Source organism: Poecilia mexicana, unplaced genomic scaffold (assembly GCF_051168715.1).
Source record: "Poecilia mexicana isolate PSO_F unplaced genomic scaffold, ASM5116871v1 scaffold_7, whole genome shotgun sequence".
NCBI lineage: Eukaryota > Metazoa > Chordata > Actinopteri > Cyprinodontiformes > Poeciliidae > Poecilia > Poecilia mexicana.
This window is the reverse complement of record NW_028263376.1, coordinates 10,023,169-10,037,112: the sequence shown is the minus strand read 5'-3', so window position 1 is coordinate 10,037,112 and position 13,944 is coordinate 10,023,169. Positions and strand designations below refer to the sequence as shown.

At 36.2% G+C, this 13,944-nt stretch overlaps 1 long non-coding RNA gene across 1 annotated transcript; it reads right to left on the bottom strand.

Moving 5' to 3' along the window:
* Positions 1-171: 171 nt before the first annotated feature.
* Positions 172-7,515, bottom strand: LOC148158346 (uncharacterized). The gene is made up of 2 exons (XR_015763759.1): positions 7,356-7,515; positions 172-4,160 (listed from the first exon to the last, which is right to left on the bottom strand). It is a non-coding gene; the product is annotated as an uncharacterized LOC148158346 (long non-coding RNA).
* Between the last annotated feature and the right edge of the window lie 6,429 nt (positions 7,516-13,944).

Sequence of the window (13,944 nt, the reverse complement as noted above, 5' to 3'; positions counted from 1 at the left end):
TGCAAAGAGCCCATTGCTTTAAGCAACCATGACTTCATTAGACATGGAGGCAGAAAGTTAAATTGTGGGGACAAACATACAGGTTCAACTGCGGGTCTAAAATCCTGTCTTAATGTTTATGAATGCGTCTTATTTTCATATTTTAATGTTTAAATCTGTATTTTATGGGCATTTGTTGCTGTTTTATACCAGTTGTTTTAATTGTAAAACTTTTGAGATTTTTGTAAATGTCAAATTAAATGTATCACTAATAGCTACTTTTATATAGCAGCAAATGCAGTTAATGAAACAAAACTATGTCAAAGCATGTACGTAGATATACTGGTGCATTATTTATTGCAGATTATAATGCACAGGATGCAAAATCTCTATTCATAGTTTACTCAAATCTCCACTTTGGTTGAAGTTCATATAAATAATAATTTTTAGTGACATTAAACAGTTTTTGTGTTGATGAAAAGCCCAAACACATAAAAATGTATCCGTTTTATCAGATATCCAACCATTTGTGGACTTGGCCTAACCTGCACTTTGAGTGAATTATGGGTAAAAATATCTATAAACATGGTGTAATGGGTCATGTGTTCTTGGTCAGTTGAGGTTGTATTTACATCATTGTGAAACCTTAGAAGAGTGTTTACTTTTCCTACTTTGCATCAAGACTGTATGCAATATCAAGGCCTGACCTCATTCTACAAAAAAATAAATAAAATAAACGTGTTATGAAGGGAAATCACGTTTTTATGACGTAAAGCACTTTGACCTGCTTTATTGCTGAAATGTGTTAAACAAATAAACTTGGCTAGACAAGCTTGGCACAACAGACCAAGCTGGTTTGGTAGATTTTTCATTTTAATAAGCAAAACAATTATCTGAAAAGTTTAAATAACACAAAAAAGGGGATAAATGTGTAAAGGAAAGAAATGTAGAGGTATTTTATCTAAACTTCTGATTCTGGCTCTCTGGCTGAACTGAAACCTGATTAACGAAGACGACCTGTTGGCTCTTTAAACGCAGCTCTGCGTTCCTGCTGATGATGAATGGCGACATGTTTTTCTTCGTGCTGCGTGTGTTAGGAGCAGCTCACTGAGCCGTAGCTGGTTTTTTCTGCGCCTCCACCTCAAGCAGTACCGGTTGGGTAACGGCCACACAGGAAGATCTCGCCACAAGTAGGTCACAATCACATAACCGCTTCCTGCGCTGACACACTGACCTAAATTACCTTCAAAGATTTCACCTACATTTCTCCTTTTTTTGGAAAAACTTCTAATTATTTACACTTCAGGTGTAGAATTACAAGTCCTTATGTTAGAATGACAGATGTCACCAGAGAGGTAGCGCAGGGTAAAACCTCCATCTGGCCATTATGACCCTGCAGATCAGTTTCCTGTTATGTGCACGAGTTTTGTTTTTCAGAACAATGCGACATTTGAGAAGCTGTTGGATAATCAGCGGGGTTATCAGGAAAGCCTCCATCTCAAAGACGTCTGATTTCATAAGGATGACGTGAAATAAGACGTTTTCATTCAAAACAAAGTGACTAGATAAAACCTGGTTCCATCTTTAACCCTCAAGCTGGAAACAGAGTTAAAGAGCATTGAAATAAAATCACCAGCGCTAATTGGATGATGGTTTGCCCTGTGTCAGGGCAGCTGTGCACGTTTCAGAGGGTGTACTTACTTTTAAAGCTGCTCTGAAACACGTGTCAGGAAAAGATCTATTCTCTACTGGGACAAAGTTAGGGATGCACTGATCCACTTTTTCCACTTCTGATATCTGAGGTTTAGAATCAGCCGATACCGATCTGATGCCGAAAATCAGCTGACCTGTCTGTAAATGTTTATTTGTTTGAACAAATGTACTGAAATACTGACGTATTTGACACCGGTGCACCAGGACAGCCCCCTTAAATACACAAAATCTTTTCACAAACATGGAAAAACAACCCAACTTTAATTTGTGCCGTCAGTGTAATCCAGGAGAATAAAAAACTGGCAAAAACATGTCAAAATAAACTGCAACAAACCTTTGAAATGGTTCAGAAAGTGCAATTAATTACTCTGAATATGATGTAAAATAAATAATAAAGCATGAGGTCACTCAAAGCACAAAGTATAGAATTAGACTGAATAGATCAGAAACATTGTCACTAACACCTGATCTAGAGTTTTTTCCAATATTGGGACTGATCCAGATATTAATATTGGATCATACGCATCATAAGAGGATAAACATGCTTTGCTGCTAATAATATAAAAATGTAAGGTCATATTTAATGTAACTCCTGATTTCTTTATAATTACTGGAGTTGAAACCTAAAATAAATGTATTTGAATCTTAAGTGTTATTGAAATCCTGCGTTTCCTGCAGGAACCGCCGGAGGAACTTGAGTATTTTTAGATCCAGACCAGCGCCGAGTCAAAAGCTCTCTCTGCATTGATTGCTTCTGTAATGAGCTAAAAACAGACATGGGAGGGAAACAGACCAAAGCAGGCCAGTGACCCCTGAACTCGGCCCAAAGAGACGCAGCTCTTCAAACAACTGGACTCAGGTGAGTTCCCATCGACCCTGAAAGGTAGGCACTGACCTCATGTCCACCTGCAGACTGACCTGCACCAAGGGGATTATGGGAAAGCAGATTTAAACCAAAGGGCACCTTGTGGCTGTGGAACCACTGACTGCTCTCCTCCAGCTCACAACTCTTAACTTTGACTATTATTTTGTATTTTTTGCAAATAAAAATTGAATGAAACTAGAAAAATCTGTGTTCTGAAAACATGCTTGGATAGTGCCTTAAAAAATCCACCATATCTAAATCACTAAAAGCAAGTACAGATCTAAAATATTAATTTCAGCAATTTAGGCAAAAAGTAAACTTTACAGATTTGTTTCAGATCTCTGGAAATGAGTGAAATGAAGCTTCAAAAGCAGAGAAATGCTGACATCATGCTGCAGAGTGCAGTACTGCAGCTGCCTGGAGGAAAGTGACTATGATTCCCAGATTAGATTATCAGTCGTCGTTTTCACACCCAGTCAGATTAAAAGTCATCTCAAAGTTTGGTTCAGGTTCCAGCTAAGAGAAGCAATAACAACAATAATAATACACGAAACTGAGAGTGAAGCTACAATCTTTGTTTAATGAACCAAAACAATAAAACTTAGAAAGTGTTAATAATGCTCTGACTGCAAATCAACAGCTAACAAAAAAAAATATTTTTTACACATTATTTGTTTCAGTTTATAAAAACTGAATATAATTTCATTCACTTGGAGGTTTTTGAAACCAAAATCTTAATTTGGACCTGGAATAATCCTGAAATCCCCACTTGGGTTTTATTTTTACCTCTAATAGGTTAGATCAATTAAATTTGTTGAATTAAGAACATTTTACACAAGTGAGTTTGTATTGGTTGGTAATCTTTGAAGAGAAAATCAGAATCAGCAGATCAGACCAGAAACAACCAGAAATCAGAGAATAACAAAAGAACCAATTTAAAGTTTTACATTTTTACAAATACTGAACATTTTATTCCTGTTTCTGATTTGGAGAAAAGTCCCACTGCTCAGATATTCCTGAACCCACCAGGTGACTCCAAAGAGTCCAGAGGGACGGTCGTTTCTCTTGACCGTACAAAACAAAACTGAAATTATTGATTCTAACTTTCCTAACGGTCAGAACTTTGATTTAACTAGACCGATTTCCTCATTTACACCAATCATGTTTTAGCAATGGTAGGAAAACTTGATCTGTTTTCCTTGGGAGCTAAATATTAAGAAATGATACTTCTGAGAATAATCCATTTTAGAAATTCACACATATTTTCCAACAGAAAACATCCAGAGTTAATGATGCTTCACTTCCGTTTCTTAGCTTAACATTTAAAAGCACAAATAAAAATATTCGCAGTGAGTGAAACTTGTTCATCTTTCCTTCATTCGTCAGTGAGGAGCTACAGAGTGAATAGTTCAGAGCCAAACTCAGACAAATGGTCTTACCTCCACCTGTTGACCCCGACGTTAGACGAGCCTGCGAACCACGGGTCCAGGAAGTAAACGCAGCGCACGGTGCCAGCCCCCCGCACCGCCTCCTGGAGGGCCGGATTGTCGTGGAGGCGCAGCCCCTTACGGAACCAGTGGATGGAATTTGGAGCCATCGTATTCTGCAAAGGACAAACAGAAAGTAGTAAATAATCAAACATCAGGACCCAAGTATTTTCAGGACATACAATCTGGATTTGAATGCAGCTTTTTACCAGGACTCATTATTTTACATCCAAACTGCAGTTTTCTGGATCATAAGGTGGTTCTGTGAGAGCTGCAGCTGCAAACAGCCAGAGATGAGCAGGACAGAAAAAATGTCGCCTTTGTCCCAGAAAACGTCCAGGACATGTTGAGGTTCTGCAGAAACCGCAGAAAAGTTCTTCCTGTCATCAGTTCTCCTTCTGATTGGCTGGGAATTTGGGAAATTATTTGTCCAGAAAGCAAAAGTGCAAGTAGGCCTTTCAGAATGAGCAATAAATTAATTGCATTATTAATTAAAACAATCTTAATAATTTATACTTGAGAAAAGTTTGAGAATGTGTTCTTGATTCATTATGCCATTCCCTGTATATTACTTGAAAATGATCTCCATACGATGTTACTGTTTATCACAATAACGTCTGGCACAATTTATCATCCAGCAAAATGATCATGACAGGCTTAGGTGCACGATAAGTTACTAAAATAAGAACTGCAACTTGGCTGCAGATCCAAAATGTTCTCCTAAAACTCGAGTCTTTCTGTTGGCGGAGGATGCCAGGCGTAGGAAAGCCGTTCATTCACTCAGCTGGCTTCGATACAAACACAAAGACGGGTCACCTCCGCCTTTTTTTGAACGCATCTCTGAACACAGTCAGAACTCAAGCTGTTATTTTTCCCGTTTGAGCAAAAGGCTCCAGCCTCCAGCGTGGAAACCGGACGCTGAACTGAACAGCTGAAGGAAGACGAGCAGAGCATCCGTGGCAGACGAGCGGCTGCTAATTAGAGGAAGCTCATCCGCTGCAGAGCAAGCTGCCGCTTGGCGCGCCTGCAGCCTCTTTCACCGCTTGTTTTCTGAATGGAAGGATCAGAAAATCACCCACTGACAGCTAGAAGAACCACCATATGCTCATCGTTCTTTGAGATGTGGTTGCTATTTTTACTCTAGCAGGAGCCAAAAAGAACCGCCGCGCTAAATGGATTTACAGAACTAGATTCCCATAGCGTGGCAGCAAAAATATCACCATTTTAAGCCATTTTATAAAGAATACATAGTTCATTTATTTACTGACTGTTTATTTATTTCACAATGAGAACCATTTTTAAGCTGCACAAAAAAGTTGTGGGTTCAAATCGCAGCGTGCATAAAGTTGTTCTCCGGATGCATGAATGTGTTTTCTCTGGGTGCTCCAGCTTCCTACAACATGACTTTGGGTTATAAAATATTCTAAATTAACTTTAAGTCTGCATGGTTGTTTCTCCTGTGTCTAAATTAGGTGACCAATCACCAGGAGCCTCATCCATTTTCCTTGTCCCTGATTGGCTGTAACTGTGGCGATATGGAAAACCATACATATTAGCTTCTGTGCCAAGATGGTTTCCACTGGACGTTTTAAGGCACGTTAAGGTGTATTTGGTGTTTAAACTATTAAACTAGATCACACACTCTATGCTTGATGTGTTTAATCCAATAATTCAGCCATTATCTTTTTTTATGTAAAAACTACCATCTTGCTTCATGGTTTGTCGCTAAATACACTTATACAGTCAAATATAAAAACTTATACTCCCATTTAAGTTAACTCCTACTGTTAAGGTACAAACTCCAAAATTACAGAAACGACAGAATTTAGTTCAGAAAGTTTCAGGTAAAAAACTGCAGAAAGTCACATTTACATGAATTCCCCCTAATGAACCCATGGGCTTACCTTTTCATTTATTATTCATACACCAACAATCATAACTCATAAACATGTTTTAGCTTTCCTGCTATCACCCATTCAGTCATTTCCAGTGGAGGATTGATGCGTTAACATGTTACAAGAGGAAAACATGGGAATGAGTGTTCTGTGAGGATCCACACAGCCAGGCAGTGGCAACAGGTGGCCGGATTTCAGAGGAATCCTAATGGCATCGATTCAATTCGCTCCAAATTAATCAAACTTTTGACAAAAAAGAAATCCTAAGACACTTCATGAGAGAAAACAGCCATAAAATGGATGGGAATTAAGTTAAATTCACTTTAAATCAACTTTTTCTCCCCACACCAAATCCATTGAATTCAATGCAATGCAGTCACATTCATATCCAGATCTAAATGATCAATCCAACTTATTCCAAATCGGCCTAATCCGGCCAAAATCCAATAATAAATCATAGTTTAGCAAATATATCCAATTAGATTTATTTTGGACACAATGCAATTTACTATAACCAGTTCACATCCAATTTCGTCCAATTTATTTCAGTGCAACACAATTAGATTCAGATTCAAATCAAATTAAATGCAACTTTGTTCTTTCAATCCATATTACTCCAATGCAATTTAGATAAATACAGATTCAATAAAATATATGCAGTTTAATCAGTTATGTTACAATTTAAAATAACAAGACAATGGAGCACCTTAACAGCACTTAACTAAATTTAATAAACCATAACAAATAATATTACCAAGATACTATTATCAAAGTTATTTAAAAAAGAGAAACATTTTGTTTGTCCTTAACTATTGTTTTATATACTGAAAACAGGACGCTGATAGAAAGGTGCCGAGTTATTAATTTTAAAAACATATGATTTCATTATCTATTCAATACTAATTGAAAATCTAATATTGCAATATATATTAGGGATTATTTCAAAAGGTATTGCATTAAAACCCTATAAAGTACATTCTATTGTAATAGATTGGTTATAGTTAATTTAAATGGTTATTATTTTCTGATAAATCCTATAAAAGTCAAAAAGCTTTGTTCTGTTTATAAAAACAGACGCTTTCTTTCTAAAGTATGAGGTCAGCGACTGCGACTCCTCCAGATGGAAATTAGGTCACATCGACTGTCTGAATGGGGCCTGAAATGCTGCAGAACACCTCATATGAACTTAAAAATTAGTATTTATATAACGTTAAGCATATATACATTCTTAATTTCTTATTTTGGCCTCAAGTAGTTGAAGACAGACGTACATTTAAGCAGGAGGAAGTTTACTTGTCTGCTGGGAAAGACCGAAACGGGGTCACCGGAGCGGAGCTTATGTAAGCTGCGCGGCGCCGTTTCTACTACTTTAGATTAAAATAAAACACACAAGGCGGGAATAAAGCCTCGCCATACCTTGTGCTGCCTCCCCGGGAGTGATGTTTATGTCAAGCCCAGAGAAAGAATCATTTCTTCGGTCCTGTAGGAGTGCAAATCAGCGATGTGTACCGGGTACGTGCCAGCAGTCTCTGCCTGAGAATCCCTCCGTGTTCCTCCTGTGCCCTACTACTGTACCGCGTTTCATAACAGATGGAGCCACTGCGCATGTGCGGAGCAATACATACGCCGGCTTCATGTTGCCTTCACTGTCCAAGGCTTTTACTAATCCTGTCCACTCAACACATCACGTTTAAGAATAAAATATAGAAAATAAGAACAAACATGAAGTCTTATTCATTCAATATTGAATAATAAAGTTTGTGTACATAATTTAGCTTTTAAATGTTAAGCAACTTTGTAAAACATGTCATTATTTTGTCGGTTAAAGTTGTTATTTTCAGAAAAAAAATATGAAGAAACAGTATCGTGAATACTAATTGAGCAAAATCTTTTTTGTTCAATTAGGAACTAAAAACCGTCTGTTTTTAGTTCCTTGAGCATTAATGTCTGCGACTCATTCAAAACATCTAATAATTCCCATGTTAATAAAGGCAACACCAGCCCAACCAAACGTGAACTCAGACGTGTTTCCGAGGCGGACAAGCCCATTGGTCGGTATGCTGTCACGTGTGTGATATCGGTCACGTTTAGGAGGCATGGAAGTGCGGAAGTTCCTTCACACTGTAGTTATGAATGGTTGAGTCATTTAATTGGGAATCTTGGTGGCAAGCAAATAAAAAAGAAGGTGGATATTCATGTAAATTTAGCTATATAATGTAGTGAATGCACTGACGCTGAAATAAAAATATTCCAGAGAACTCTAATAATATATAAATATAGGTAAATATAGGTCAATTTATTTACTTAAGTGTATTTAGCACAAAACGCTAATACTATGGGTGCCGAATTACAGTGTATGTTTATCAGAAAAATGAAATATTTACTTGGAGATTCTGTGATGAAGCTTACAATACCTTTGAAAATACAGATGCATAATAATTACAAAAACCATAATAATAATAATAATAATAATAATAATAATAATAATAATAATAATAATATACATAAATAATAACAGTAATAATAATGCAGTGTGGAAATACAAAAGGTTAATTGGTCTAAAAAACCAAACTTTGTGGTAAAAGTGGTGGAAGTATAAGATGACATGCCTGCTACTGCTTATAATAGTAGTAATAATAACAATTTGAATATTTTTAAACAGGTTCTGTAAAAAAAAAATCCAAACTGTATTCATTTTTTTTCTTTGCAGTTGAAACAAAAAAAAAGAAAACTTTGTGGAGACACTTTCCTGAAGTTGGTAAGAGAGTTATGTTATAGGGAACATGGCCTGAAAGGCCACTCAGAGACGAAGAAGCCATCACTCCAAAGATAAAATTAAAAGGCAGACTAAAATCTGGACTTCCACATGGGAGCCAAGACTCTAATGGAACTACAATAAGATGTTTGGCCATCGTGACCTTCGTCACAAAAAAAGATAAATCAAAATAAAAGTAATATAAAATATAACTAAAACTAGGTATTATTATTTTGTCATTTAGCAAATATGAATTGTTTTTGAAAATGTCTTTGACTCAAAATAGGAAACATTTAGTCTGATTTACTGCTAGACATTAAGGGAGAGAAAAAAAACTTTGTTTTTATACTGAACCTATAACCATTTAGTTGACTAAAACAGCTTCTGTAATTTCATATCTGAACATAAACATATGATCTAGCTTATTGTAGACAAAAAGACAGGAAAAAGCAAGATGTGTTTCAACAATTTCCATAATTGTTCCAACTTTAACAGGAATGTCCAAACCTTTTGTCAAGTGGGCCAAAATAATTTTATCTTTAAAAACTAAAATCATCCAAAATTTTGTGATTTGTGTTTTATCCACTTACAAACTAAGCATAAACCATTCTAAACAAAAAAGATTTTTTTTTTTTTTTTTTTTGTGGGAACTGGATCATAGATCCAAAATCTCTAATGGGTTTTCCTTGTTAATAAAAAGCCTCCAGATTGCTCAATATTTTGGGCCTGATTTGAAGAAAACTGAACTTATATTCTCAGCAATAAAAACAAGATCTATGTCAGTCTTCATTTCACTTTCTGTATTCAGCCAAATTTTAATAGACCAATTAAAAGCAGATTTGGGTGCACCAACATGAACTTTAGAGTATATGTTAATGAGCCGAATAACATGAAAACAGAAGGAAACAAGAAAGCTTGGAAAAGTTGATCACTGAGTTACGTCTAACATTTTTAGTAGATTTTGATTTAAAAACCCTAGTTTTGCCCTAATTTATTAATTTCTTCCTGAATTGTGGCCACAAAAAGTCAGTCAAGGGGCTGCAAATGGCCCTCAGGCCTCACTTTGAACACCCTGGCTCTGTAAGCTTCTAATTATTCACACCAAATTATAGAAACTTATTGACAGTGAGATATGTGGGGCTTTTTGCTGATCACGACTTCTTCATTTCCATATTTTTTACAGTCTTGCCCACAAAGCTCATTATACGTTCCACATGCACCAATGAATGGAAAATCACCTAAAACTGGCTTCTGGAAATAATAATAAGAAAAATGAAATTGATGTGACGTATTCTTTTGTTGGTACAGTAAAAGCCTAATAAGGCCATTTTAATAGCTTCTGAAGTGAACGTAGGGCAGCCTGGCAGTTTATTTCTGTCTGCTGGACCCGGTCCAGTTCTTTTTCCTCATTCTGTTTGCTCGCCCTGCTTCTTACTCTGTTTCTGCCAGTCAGCAGATGGTCTGGTGAGGAGCGCTAACACAAACAGTCGCTGCTTACGGCACTGTCATCAGATACGGTGTCATCCAACGTGCGCATCCCCGTCACACTGCGTGAATATTCACCAAAATATGATGCAGCAAATCACTGATACTGACACAGGAAGAGAGATAATAAATCAGAATGTGTACCACAGAAGAGGAAAACAGGAAAAAAGAAAGCAGAACTTTATTTGTCATCTTTTTAATCAGAAATCTCAGCCATATGTTTGTGTATGTGCCTGTCATGAACTCTGGTTCAGTTGGCGGTTTTGTTGTGTTTCTCCTGGTGGGTCATTGGCTGGAGACGGAGAGCGGCCTCCCACTCTGAAGGTGCTCCTGCTGTGCTGACGTCTTGTCTCAGGGTCAAGCGGCGTGCTGATGTCAGCGCCTTGGGCTCAGCAAATTCTTTTCCAGGAATGCCCTCATATGTTGCTGCATCTAATATTTTTTTCCACCCACTGTGGAATCACAGGTCATAACTCAGCCTAATAATTCATCATCTGCATCCATTTAGTATAAATTTGTTCCCTCATATCGGCTTCTCTCTCAGGCTTCATGAGCTTCCCAGGAAGGCTGTAATCTCATCAGATTTTGCAACGCTGTTTAGCTGTAAAATCTATGGGTTTGAATATTTATTTAAAGATTAACAGGTCATTTGTCTTGAAACTGATGAATGTGACAGACTATTGGATTTTTTTTTCATAAAACAACTGAAATGCATTTAATTTTTTGCGGTAATTTATAATATTCCAGAGAATAAAATATATCAATTGTCTTTTTGCAAATCTAGAAATACAGCAGAAATAATTTGGTGTTTTTTTTTGTAAATGACAACAAAAATTCAAAGAGTAGATCAGAACTTATAAGTAGTTGCTGTGAAAGTGAATGCAAAAGTTAATTTCCCTTCCACTTCACAATAAAGCACTACTTTGTTTTGGTCTATTGTTGCATAAAATCCCAGTGAAAGATGTTAAAGGTTATGGAGGTAAAAAGACAGAAAGGAAAACAGTTTTTAGAGGTTTTACCACAGAAAATTAAAGTTAAAGGTTCAGATGATTTAAACCAGATTGAGGCCACTTGGCCTAAATCTGTATATTATCACATATTTACTAAAACATGTTTTTACCTAATATGAAACTTTTAAAAATGCCCACATTATATTGGGGTCTACTGGATCTATGAAGTGTTATGATTAAGTGTTTGTGATTTCAAATGATAGTTTCCTCATTTGATCCTAGGTTTATTGTAGGTTCAAGTTTCTTTCCTCCCTTTTCTTTGTCTTTTATTTATCTTTCACTTTCTTTCTCCCTTCAGCCTGCCATTCTGTTTATTATTTCCCCAGCTGCATCCACTCACCTGTAATTAGCTCCTCTGGTCCCATGTGTCATTTCCACCTCTCCCTCAGTGTTTGAGCTCCTTTTTCTCTTTCACTAGCTGCATTTCCATCAAATACATGATTACGTAATTTGACTTTTCAAAAATAAATTAGCTTAATGGAAACACGCTGATTTTCTAGCGGCAATAAAAGTTTTGGTGCTTGGATAATATGTGTTTTTTTGGCGATATCAAAATTGGTTTATTTCACACAACTGCAATGAAAACACTTAATTTGCATCGCACAAGTCACATGATCAACAACCAGCTGCTGCCACTCAAACCACGAAGAAGACGACAACAGGAAGTGGCTGGGGGATGATTTAAAAATAGAAATTAAATTAAAGCGGCAGGGCATTCATAATGTATTTTTGATTTAAAGTCAGTGAAAAAGGAGGAGATTGCTTTGTATAATTTAAAAGATATGTGACAAACATGGGTGAAAACTTCACACATAAATACACAATCTGATCAGAATATATACAATTAGGATCAATTTAGACATAATTTTGTAAAAATACAACCCCAAAGTATAAGAGCGGCAGAAAATCAGAAAATCCTGTTTCTTCTACCTGCTTCCTTCAAACAAACTAAAATTACCTGATTTTAATTTGTTTAATTTTTTTTTATTGTTTTTACTTTGTTTGAAATAATAAAAAAATTGTGACAATCCAAGAGACCCAGCGGTGAAGTTTTAAGATTTTCTTCAATAAACATAAAAAATACTAAATATGTGTTTATTCTGTAAGTTTGCTTATGTGTTTGCATGCAGATGTGGATTAACAATGAATTAATGATGCAGCTGTAATGTTTACTTTTGCATCTTGATGGGAAACGTTTCCTGGGTTCTGGTCCTGCTGGCAGTCTGAAAAGACAACACGCTCCTTCTCCAAAACCTCCAGGAACAGACGGCGGCCACGCAGAGGCGCTTCCAGCTCAACCAGAAATAACCCTGGGTCAGAGCCTGCATGTCAGGTTGCAGCACACGTGGGATCCTCCATCAGCGCGAGGTGGCGACTGCCGCACCTGCTGTGCTAACAGAATTCACCAACCAGCGTCACAACGATGGTTTTCAGGATTACATCCATTTATCCAATGTTAAACTGATGTTAGTAAGTCAAGACGAACTCTTTAATGCCAAACAATTTGACTTAAAAATGACCCAAAAATATTTTTATTACAGTTTTTTTTATCGAGTCATCCTCAGGATTTCTCAAAAGAATCCATGGATTACCTGGAGGATCAGTGAACATGTCAATGTATCAGAATAGGACAAAGTCAGTTAATGTGACCGGCAGATAGAAAACTTTTCTTTACCAGTTGCCATCATAAACTGAACTCGACTAAATAACGTTTTAATTTTCTGAATATTTCTGTAGGATTTGATTAATTCGTATGTTTCTGTATCTAAATTAAACCAATTTGTTTTGTAAAGTGCCTTGAGAAGATAAATACATTTAATTGAATATTCTCTCTGAAAGAGTAAACACACAAATTTTATTCCAAATTTTTATCACCCATTAGCTGCATTTCCATTAAAAATGTGCACAACACTAAAGTTGATAATGTGCTAAAGTTGAATGAGTTTCCATTAAATAAGAAACAATTTAAATCCCTAAATGAAACTTGTTCGAGCAATAAATCAATAAAAAATATGCTGCGCCATCCTCCTACATATCCTGTCATTTTTTGTCTTTTCCATCAGTAATAACATCCAGCTGATCACTTTTTGATACAACTGAAAAACCATATCATCCTGAAGCAAAAACTTATAAAATTAACACTGGATGGATTAATCAGGTGTGGGATGGATGATGTTAACAGGTGACAACCTGACAACTGTCTGCAGTTTCTGCTGTTAACAATCAGTCTGATCTGTTCGTCAATCAGTCAATCAATAAATCAATAAATCAAGTTTATTTTTAATGCACATTTTGGCAACAAAGTATCTCAAAATGCTTCATGTTATAAAAACACAAAAATAAAAACAGCTACAAAAATTATATTTTCTCATCAAAATCATTAATATACATCAAATATGTTGGTCAATATATAAAGATATAACATAACAGATTTAACTTTCATGTCTGTCAGAGTTAAAACTGGTTTGGTCCATTTTAGTGTGACCTGAAATTCATCTTTGGCACTGATTATAATAAATATAATAATCACCATTCAGATTTAATTCTTTTTACTTCTAGGGGGTTCTAATCTTAATAAAATCGGTAAAATCCTCTTTTTTCCTCTGCGTAACACGAATGAACACTTTCTCTGCAAAATAACAAAAGAAAAATCCAATATTGCAAGTCACGCTTCTCTAAGGCACATGCATATCCATGTGCCTGTGTGATACAGACTCTCAAACACCCAACAACACCTACTCATCATTCGCCTTAC